This window comes from Macadamia integrifolia, chromosome 1 (genome assembly GCF_013358625.1).
Source record: "Macadamia integrifolia cultivar HAES 741 chromosome 1, SCU_Mint_v3, whole genome shotgun sequence".
Lineage (NCBI taxonomy): Eukaryota > Viridiplantae > Streptophyta > Magnoliopsida > Proteales > Proteaceae > Macadamia > Macadamia integrifolia.
This window is the reverse complement of record NC_056557.1, coordinates 15,555,353-15,566,244: the sequence shown is the minus strand read 5'-3', so window position 1 is coordinate 15,566,244 and position 10,892 is coordinate 15,555,353. Positions and strand designations below refer to the sequence as shown.

At 39.1% G+C, this 10,892-nt stretch overlaps 1 long non-coding RNA gene across 2 annotated transcripts; it reads left to right on the top strand.

Annotated features, from left to right (window-relative positions):
- Positions 1 to 4,294: 4,294 nt before the first annotated feature.
- On the top strand, positions 4,295 to 10,617 carry LOC122076608. 2 transcript variants are annotated; one of them, XR_006139541.1, is made up of 2 exons: positions 4,295 to 4,523; positions 10,284 to 10,617. It is a non-coding gene; the product is annotated as an uncharacterized LOC122076608 (long non-coding RNA). The 2 variants fall into 2 exon arrangements; XR_006139540.1 differs by lacking the exon at positions 10,284 to 10,617 and adding an exon at positions 6,924 to 7,510.
- The last annotated feature ends 275 nt before the right edge of the window (positions 10,618 to 10,892 follow it).

Genomic DNA, 10,892 nt, shown 5'->3' with positions numbered 1-10,892 from the left:
TCAGTTTCTTAAATCGATTTGTAATCGGATTGGTTTTGGTTATTGATTTAGTTTGGATTCGGCTTTCCATACAAATGTATACACAACTATGCAAATTTTGGTTTTTTTAATGAATTTTGAAGTGTTTTGGTTTCTTAACGGTGTGGTTTATGTTTCGGTCTGGGTTTTGAGCCAGTTTCGGTTTGGTTTTGGGGTTGCAATACTCCAAACCGAAACCGAATCAATAAGGCTTCGGTTCGGTTTGGTCCGGATTGTTATCGGTTCTGTCCAATCGATTTTATCGGTTCGGTTTAGGGTTTGACACCCCTAGATTTAGGGGATGGTATTACGATACCGATCCGGATTGGCATGTATCGATCGTTTTGCCCTTGCTTTTTTTAAAAGGTACAATTTTTTATCCTATTTTACCCCTAAAATGATACGGGTAACCGATTCGGATCAATCAGGGATCGGGGATCGGCCTTAGCCGATACCAATACAATATGGACGATATGATATCGATACTTGAAACCATGCATCCACATGTTCCAATTCCAAAAATACGAATGGAAGAAAGAACACAATCTGATAGCGTTTGAAAATCGTCTGCAGCCGCTGCACCAGTGCAGGAGCATCAAGTGGCTTGGAGCCCTTTGGGGCCCATGCCTAGTTGCTGTCAACTGTCCAATATCCACCGCATCGCACCTCACCGCTCTCTGCAGAGGATGTGGACTCTTTGATAACGGGTACTTGTCCCAAAGCCCAAGACACAACTGGTGCAAAAAGACAGTGCTACCCCGCGCTGGAGATGGTTATAAGCATCCTCCCATTGGCCGCAAGTGTTGGTGTGTACATGTGCGATTGGGTAGAGTTATCTCACCTAGGGGTGTTAACCGGTCGGGCCAGGCTGGCCTCGATTGAGCCTAGTTGCGCTTGACCACTTGAAAATCTTGCACCATGAACACTAGTTTATGTAAACGGACCTAGCTTTGGAGGGATATGGTATGGTTTATAATTAGGCTAATCGGTGTCGAACTTTAATCGGGCTACCTTAAGTGGGTTATCTTAACCAGGCTACGGACATATTTAAGTTTAAATGAGTTCTAAATGTGTCTCCCTTAAAATTCTTTTCTTAAGTGGTTGAAGACCATCATTGTTTAATTTGAACATTAAATTACTATGATTTTATACAAAAAAAAAAAAAATCAGCATAGTCAACGAAGACCCAAATCTTTAATAAAAAAGATAAATGATATGAGATTATGATTGTTCATCAGTAAAGGGGTCGGGCTCGATTGGGCTATAACGAGTCATTTTAAATTGGACATAGAGTTGATTGGTTCGATTTGATGCCTAATAGACCATAAACGTACTAAATTTGATCACGCCTATCGATGCAGATTCAAAATTGACACCCCTAATCTCATCCAATACAAATTATCAGTTCTATCCGGTGGTGTTATGTACGTGCGCTATAGATTGTCGTTTGAGAAAGACGTTATACTTGTAAGAGAGGGAGAAAGAGGGAGAAAGTGGAAAAAGCAGTAATGCTCTCACCATCACGACTACTTAAGTGAGTGGCACTTTTTTTTTTTCTGGGTTACCGAGTTATAGAAGTCAAGAAATACAATTTTGAAGTAGTGGCAGAGGACCACGAAAAATGTGCCAAAGATGCTGAGAAGACAAAGCTAATATGCCAGTGTTTAAACCATAATTTCTTTTTGGATTCTTTGTATGGATTTTGGTGTTGGGTTTCTAGTAAAAGTGAAGGTATTGGGGTAAGGCTGGATATGTCCCCCTCATCCTTTTATGATTTCTCTAATTCTTAATAAAATTTTATGAGCTACCCTAGGTCTAAGATAATATTCGGGTTAAAACAAAAATACTCATTTGATCCGAATCAAATTACGTCTCGATATTAAAGCATCTAAAGACCTATGGGTATGCCATCATTTAACACTTTAAACGATTTTATCATAGTTTATCAATCACACAACACTCCGGATGCATCTCTCTACTTCATCAATCATATATTAATTATCTATTTAAGATCATCTATTCCTCCCCCATTATTTATGATTGAGCATAGATACTTAAAATAATCACTTTGCGAGATCTCCTTCATATTGAATGTCATTATCCATCCTAGTATAACTAAAGCTACACATAATATATTAGCATTGATTCATGCCTCTGGTTTCATCTCCGAAAAGAATATTGTCAATAAAAGCACACTCAATGGACCTAATCTTTAGTAGTAAATAACTTTCGTCATGGATTTTTATGGCATAAATCAAATTAGTTTTCCGTAGTAATAGATTTTTTTTTCTTAGATGAATTTCAGTAGCCCTCTTCAACAACTCTAAATTGCACTTTTATTTTTAGAAATTGGACCTACAATACTTTTCCTCTATTTAATTAACATTTTCCTTGTGTTTATAAAGTTTTGAATGTACTTTTTCCTAAATTTAAGAGAAAGCTTTCCTCCACAGGGGTCACCATACGATCCTAAGGTCTACGAACCCTATAAGGTTTTACCTTAAGCTTTGATAGTCTAAGGTGATATTTTCTTAGTTCCTTTCCAATTTTGGCCAAAAGTGGCAAATTTACTTTTAGATACATCGAACACTACCGGTCAATCAAAGAGTAGCATGCATGCTTGAATCAAGACCGTTTAAAATGGACATGTTTGACACTCTAGTTAGAAATTAAATAAAGAGTAGCATGCATGCTTGAATTAAGACAGTTTAAAATAGGAATGTTTGACACTCTAGTTAGAAATCAAAATAAAATAGACATGGGAGAGAAATAGTCCCACCATCCACATGGCGCACGCTAGTGGGTGGCATCAATGAGGGCGCGGGACGGAGCATCATATCGTAAGGAGGGTTCATTTCAAAGTGGGGAAGAGAGATAGACATAGCGCTGCTAGCATGCCGCACACATCTGGCTTGCCAACCCTTTCCCAATATATATATATATATATATATATATTTATATAAATTTTGGTTTCTTAAAGTGTTTACCACTTTACCTTAGGATTGTCTTCTATGATACCCTTAATCTCTACCAGTAGTTGAGGCCGGTGTGCCTCAAAACTTATGGTCAGACAGGTTTTTTGGAATCCTTACCCACATATTTCATATTATTGGTCTTCCTTGAACTTTCGCTAGACCCAATTATATAGTTGCTTGCCACTGGGATAGAAGCTCAAAAAAATTAAATTAAATTAAAAAAAAATAAAGAAAAATGCCACACCAACCAACATGGACTTGGATTCTTATTATTTCTACCGGATATCAAAACCATAAGGATTGTTTCCAGCCATGAGTTCCCATATGACATAAGCACTCTTGGGTGGGGTGGGCCATCATTCGCCAGGACTTTTAGTGCCTGTCGTACCACGTGGTTGGTGCACTAGGCTGATCGTAGACCAAATAAGCAACCTAATCGTAGACCACCGTTGAAAGTTAGTGATCTACTCCCTCCCTGCAGTCGGCCCGGTCTGCCAGCTCTTAGTGGCTCTAAGTTCGGTCGTGCATATATATATATATATATATATTGGACAAGAAAATGCTACCTACCTAGTAGTGCGGCCTTCATCGAGACACTGGGGGTTCAAAATGACCACATCACCCCCAATTTGGATGCCTAGGGTGTACTCCCTTGGCACTGCACTAGCACAAAAGCCATACAACTAGGTAGCGATCTTCTCTCTCTCTCTCTCTCTTTTCTGGTGTGGGGTGGGAAATTTTTTCTATGGGGAAGTGCATGCGATTTCTGATTGTACGCAAGGGCCAATGGAAACCCACAAGAAAATATTCATAGAAACATCATTTTCTCTTTCATAGAGGGCAAGGCAGATCATTTCGCTCCTTTGTGTGGGCAAGAGCCACACTCTTTCACATAAAACATTATCCTTGTTTTTTTAATGCCGAATCAGTTGTACCGTTGAAAATTTTTGCAGGTTCCATTGGTGAATCGTGAGTAACACAAGAATTTTCATTGTTTTTTTTCTGGCCTTTTGATCTGGGCTTTGATTTAATCTTCGGGTGCCAACCTGAGTAACCCATCTGTCTCAGCCAACCGACCGGTCTGTAACCCTTATTGTGGGGACCAAGATTAACTCAAAAAAGGTAAGGAGGTTGTTATAAGCATATCACATGCAAGGCAACCTCCCCAAATTTAACCACCAGTTAGTCAAAGCTCTACTTACTCCTAAGAAAGAGGAGCAGATATTCACACAATTCCCACGAGAGTTTGAGCACCTAAAGGCTACAACTTATCTATAAATCAGCCCTGACCTCCCTACAGACTTACCATGAACGGTCCCTTCCCTGAACCCAACTCAGTATCTCCTCAAGGTAATACTGTACTTTGTGTATCTCTCAAGTCTTCATCCATGACCCATCCATCTTCCTATACTTACCAAGCACTAATACAATCTCTACTGGCCAGGAAGTTTATCAGAAGATCTAACTGGGTCTTCTCCAAGTGTTTCCGGTTCCAACGAAGTAAGAAGTACGGTACCGATCGGATTTCCGGTGAGTGATCTCCCTGCTAGCCTTGTCAAGTATGCAGTCTTTTGCAGGTTCACCTCTATTTCGTTGTCTGTTCGACCTTGAACTTAGATAATCATATTGAAGTATAACAAATCAGAAACCCTAGTTACAGTCATCTAGTGAGCTACCCCTAACTATCTAGATATATATAAACACTAGCTATCATGATTTATATATATTTATAAAACCAATAGAATCTTTAAGTTCACTTGCTTGTGTGGTCTTGTAATGAAAGGATATATATATATATATATATATATTGGGTAGAAGAAAAGATGTTTCATTGTGGGTTGGCTAGAAATATTTGGTGAATATTGAATTTGGTATTTGGGTTTATTATTTTATGTTCTTGCCGAATTCAAACTGGCTATGGTTGGTGGCCTTCATGAGGATTCTGGTTAAAACATCGATGTGGGTTTAGAAAGACAATCTCAGTACCATATCTAAATGGTTCATCATATGGTTTCACAGCTTGATGTTTAGATCCAATTTTTGCTATTCTATTAATTAATGGGTGTAATTGGGGAGGATCTATGTAGAACAAGTAGTGATGTTCATATTCCTGCGCAGTTAAGAGAGAAAGTGTCCCCCAGGGCAACCCCTTGTGTCTAGTGATTATCTAATCTTATCATTTTACATGAAATCTTTTAATATACTGTGAAAAAGTAGAAAGAAGATTGATGAGTTATACTAGATAGGGATTAAATATATTTCCTTTACATTCTTACAATCACACTATAGGATGATAACCAAAAAAGGCTTCATGAAGTAGAGAAAGTATTGAAGGTTTAAAGGGTATTTTATATGGAAAAGATGGTCATAGAAGGAAGGATGTAAAAGTTCAAGCCTAATATTTCACTTTGAAGAGTTTCCCTAGGGTTGATAGCAAACCAAGGACATGGCAAATCCTTGAGAGTTACTGTCATAACAGAAAAGGGCATTAGTAGGGAAGGGGTTTAGTTGTTTTAAAACTGTTAATTATAGTTGTCAAGGTGTTGCCTAGGTGTCAAGGCGCCTTGATCTCCTTTGACACCTTAGTGTCCTAGGAGGGCACCTAGGACACCTTGTTTGCCTTGTGTCCAAGCCCCCTCAAACGCATTGGTTGTCTAGACACCATGACAACCATGTTGTAAATGAAGTGAAAACACTAAACTTCTATATGTGGAGGAAATTGTTTGAAAATGGAGTACGGATTACCCTGTGAATTAGAAATTAGAAGTATTGTTGCATTTGGAGATTGTAGAGGTGCATCAACCCCAAAGGGGTAGCCGAGTAGGCAAGGGACCTTTGCCTCATGAAGCATGTGGTTCTAAGTTCGACTCCTCTTTCCTCCTTAAGGCCACTCGTTTGGTGCTCTTCACTGCTTTAAGTGAAAGTTGAATGATTCTCATTCAATGCCAGTATGACCCGGTCCGTACGGTTGTGGGGTCAGTATGAAAAACGTGCATCAAATCATTGCCTAGGTGTCAAGGTGCCTCAGTCGCCAAGATGATTTAATCTAGTTTTGATTTCAAAGTCTATAGAGCTCCAAATTTGGGAGAAGGAATGAGAGGAAGAAGTCCACCTGCAAATTCCTTTCCAACTAATTAGATGGGATAAGTTGAGTAATGTTGTGTGTTGATTGGGTTGATGCGCATGAAATTCGAAGAGATCCAATTCCTCCAACTTTGTTGAATGTTTGATAAGAAAAGAGGATCATATAGAAATTGGTACTTTGAAATTTCAGGTTAAGAAAAAAAAATTGTTGCTTAATTGCAACTTCTTGGTCACATATTCAAAAGCTATAAATAGCTTCTCCTGGAAGCCGGGGGAGTAAGATTGTATATTTGCCCCTCCAAGGCTCGAAAGTAGCGGGAGCCTCATGTGCTAGGTTGCTTCCTTTTTTTTTTTTTTTTTTTTTTTTTTTTGTTCTTTATATATATATATATATATACATCATGAAATTTATACTAAAAGACATCTAGGTAAGCTCTTAAAGTCTTCCAACTTTACTGTTCAAGGTCGAACAAACCACGAACAAGAGTGATAAGCAAAGGACTACATATTTGATAAGGCATTGCATGGAGATTAACACCATTGTTGTTGTATTCCATAATAAGAGTGAAACTCGTAATCTACATGTTAGCTCCACTCCATTGACTATTGCAACTAGAACATGTCTTTATTTAAACAGATTATTTAACCTTGATTTTCTGTAGTTAGGTATGTAAGAAATTCGAATTATCTTTACTTTAGTTGATTATTTACAATATTATGACATAACTTTAGTATATACTTGAATCTTCTTGTGGCATTTAATATTGGAAACTCTCTCTCTCTCTCTCTCTCTCTCTCTCTCTCCATATTAATGTTGGGAAAGCTTTTTTTTTTTTTTTTTCCAAGAGACCCCAAAGCACCCAGGGAGGGGGAGTATGGAATTTATTCATGGGAACGTGCAATACTCGTGGATGGAGCATGACATATCTCCAAGATCCATAGATCAGAATTGGGCCAAATTGTCGTGCAGATTATCGATAGGGCCCTCCTAACCAGGGAGTCAACAATGCTATTAATCTCCCTTGGAATAAGTTACAAGCATCAAAATATGATGATAAATGCAAGATATCCTCCACAATAGAGCTAATCTCCAGAGGGGATGGTGTTTTCCATTGATGCTAAGATATGACATCCTTGTTATCTAAATCCACTATCAACATGTCAAACCATTATTATATGGCCTCAAGAAAAGTAGATTGAATGGCAATCCCTTCCCAAAAATTAGATTTATTGATAGTTGAAAAAGAAGATGATGCAAATTTGTAATGACCAAGATGATCTCGAACAACGAAACCAACACCACCACTAGATGTGTTAGGAATCAATCTTGCATAACAGTTGATCGATCTTGGAAAAAATACTCAGGTGGAGGATTCCAATAATGTATATTTAATGTGGAATATTGAGTAACAAGTGGAGTTTGGAAGTGTGAAGCCGGCAGTCAGGGGAGGAGGTCGTGGGATCGAACCCTGTCATACGCATTGTGTGAGTGTGTGTATGTGCGTGTGTGTGTATTTTCTTATTTTATTCTGTACCCACTCGTGGGTTGCCTAGATGGTTAAGGCGAACTGGGGATTGTGTGGATTAGGCGCACGGTCTCAGGTTCGATTCTCCATCTATGCATCTGCGATTTAAATGGAGATCATGGAGGTGGGTTACTATACTAGTCTTCCTGAGGATTAGTCGAGGTGCGCATAAGCTAGCCGAACACATTGGTTAACAAAAAAAAAAAGTGGAGTTTGGAAGTGTTGGGCAGCAATCGCTTCTTGATAGTCAAGAAACACCTTCCGTGAAGAGAAAATCACCTCCTTTGGTTGCTAAGTATGCCTTCCAACCACTAAATCATTTCTCGCAATCCACAGGTACCAACAAAAAAAGAGTAATGACCCATCAGATCACATCCCTCCTTCCATTGTTGTAGAAAAGAACTCCACTTCTAAATCCATTGAGGAAAACCATTTATTAAAAAAATTAACAGCAACAACTCCTATATTACTAATGATCATACTGTCTGATATACCATTATAACACCAACCAATGATAGCCATAGTCGGTTTTTAACACCCTGACCATAAACTATGCCACAATTGTATATGGTGCCACCCCTGACCAAGCAGAGTCATCCTTGATCGGATCAACCATGTACCTTCGTGAGGAATCATGACCTATGCAAGCCATGTACTCTACCCCACAAGTGGTGCCTACCACCCACGTGTCACCTAGATCCTTTGTTTGATCATAGGACAGTGATATTCATAATAATTTGTAGACCTAACTATAGCTGATAGACCTAACCAAGGTTAGATTAGATAGTTATCATACTGCAGGATGACCATGGTTGGGTTAAACGTTAGCATCATGGTTAATCGTTAAGAGATTTACCACCTCAGCTCAGATGGTAATCGGCATACCAATAGCGAGCAGGTCCACATTAGTAGAGAAAGCAAAAAGCCAGCCAATAAAGAAGAACCACTGACCACTATATAACATATACTTAATAGATTTTTAGGGTAAGACTCTCAATTCACTCAAGACTTTACCAACTTTCCCTTTCCTTACTCATCTGGGTGCTAACATAAACATCGGAGCCTTCATCCCTAAGTCCCTTCCAGACCAATTTCTAAAAAATGGTGCCATCTGTGGGAAAGGATGAGAGCTCATCTGACTGTTTTTGAGTGACTGGAATGACAAAGGCAACCATAACTTACTCTAAGAAGGATGCTCACCACCTCAATCCACCATCGCCAAGAAACCGTCAAGAAGCTACTGAAGAGGTCAAGCAGCACCCAGTGGTGGAGAATGAAGTGCACACCTAGGAGGCTACCAGGTTAAGGCTCCACCCAACACCTCCACAAGTGGTCACAGAAGAGCAGTTCAACTCACTGCACGAGCAATTGTGACATTTTACCTAGGCCATGCTAGAAGTCTCCAAAAATCTCGGCAGGCCTCCCCTTCGTGGGAAGGGGAGCATATGAAGTCCCAACATTGAGATCAGAATGCTCATTAGAGTTCGATGAGGTATCCCTAAATACGATTGTAGAGAAGAAAAATGAACTAGAAAGAAGGGAAAGAAGCAAAAACTTACAAAGAGGAGGGAAGGAATTACTGATTTCAATGAAAAATAAAGATTTATTTATGATAAAGAACACAACAAGGAGAACTATGAGGAAGGCGAGGAAGAACTGACCACGACGATTGTCGGCAACACTTACAGCGCGAAGTAGAAGGAGACGATGACAGCAACAGTTGAAAAACACTAAGCGGCAAATATGACCTTTCGAAAAGGCGAGATGCCTTATTTATACTATAGAGAAAGCGCAAAGTAGTCATAAAAAATCTGAACCACCAGATAAGTAAAACGATCGACGGCTGAGATGAGGAAGACTCATCAATCTGAGACACAACTCTCTCATCTCGGATGAAACTAATGATGAAAGCCGCAAACATGACAACACACATATCAAGAAATGGCATTAAGCCCACTTAAGGGTCTTGGACTTATATATAGGAATATCACATGGTTGTGAGGGTGATTAAGGAATATGGAACATAATTCATCTACTCCCTTAACCTCCTCGAGCTTAAGGGAGTGGGGGGCATCTGAAATACTATTATAACACCGACCAATGACAGCCTTGGTTGGTACTTAATACCCCAACCATGAACTATGCTATAACTACAGATGGTGACACCCCCGGCTAAGCATGGTTGTCCTTAATAGGACTGACCATGTATCCTCGTGAGGAATCATGATCTATGCAAGCCATGTACTCTACCCTATGAGTGGTGCCTACCTCCCACATGTCATCTAGCTCCTTTATTTGTTGTAGGACAGTGATATTCATAACCGTTTCTAGACCTAACTATAGTTGACAGGCTTATCAAGGTTAGTTTAAACAGTTATTTTACTATAGAATGACCATAGTTGGGTTAACTATTATGAGATTTTTCACCTCAGCTCAGATGGTGATCGACCTACCAATGGCAAGTAGGTCTACATTAGCAGAGAAAGCAACTAGCTAGCCAATAAAGAAGAACCACTAAACACTACATAAAGGACACTTACTAAATTTTTAGTGTAAGACTCTCAATACACTCAGGACTCTACCAACTTTTCCTTTCCTTACTTGTTTGGGTATTGACTTAAGCATTGGAGCCTTCATTTTGGAATCCGCTATGGGTTAATTTCTAAATTGTGTTTTACAGGTCCGAGTTGATAGGAATCTGCAACAACACGACTCTAGAAAAATTACATTTAAGTAGAATGTGAGAAATGGTTTCTTCCATACCACACCGAGCATAGTAAGAATCAACAAACTAATTTCTTTTACGAAGAGCAGATATACATTGTTGCCAAGCTAGAAGCACAGGCTCGCCAAAGAAAATGTTGCAGTACTTTAGGAGTTGTCTTGCTTGTCCATATTCATTTCCATACTTTAAATGGAACAAGATCCTAAGAATTATAGGATAACTAGTTGGATGAACCATAACATCTTCAGATCGCTGATTGGAGAGTAAATGATATGCACTCTTCACCAAATAGAACTCATTTTAGATGCAAACCACTTGGCTTATATTCATGAGAAAAAATAGGGAGAGTGGTCTTAAGAATTGTCTCAATATCTGCATGGCTGAAATTATCATTGGATATATCACGCCTCTATTGCATAGTTGTGAGGTCAATTAATTGTGCAACTATAGTAAGAGATGTACGTCTTAACCGAACGTGGGCAGTGAGTTTGAAGACCTTCAAACTAGGTAACTATTCATCATCCCATATATTTAGTTGTTCACCAGGTCCAACACGCCAACAAA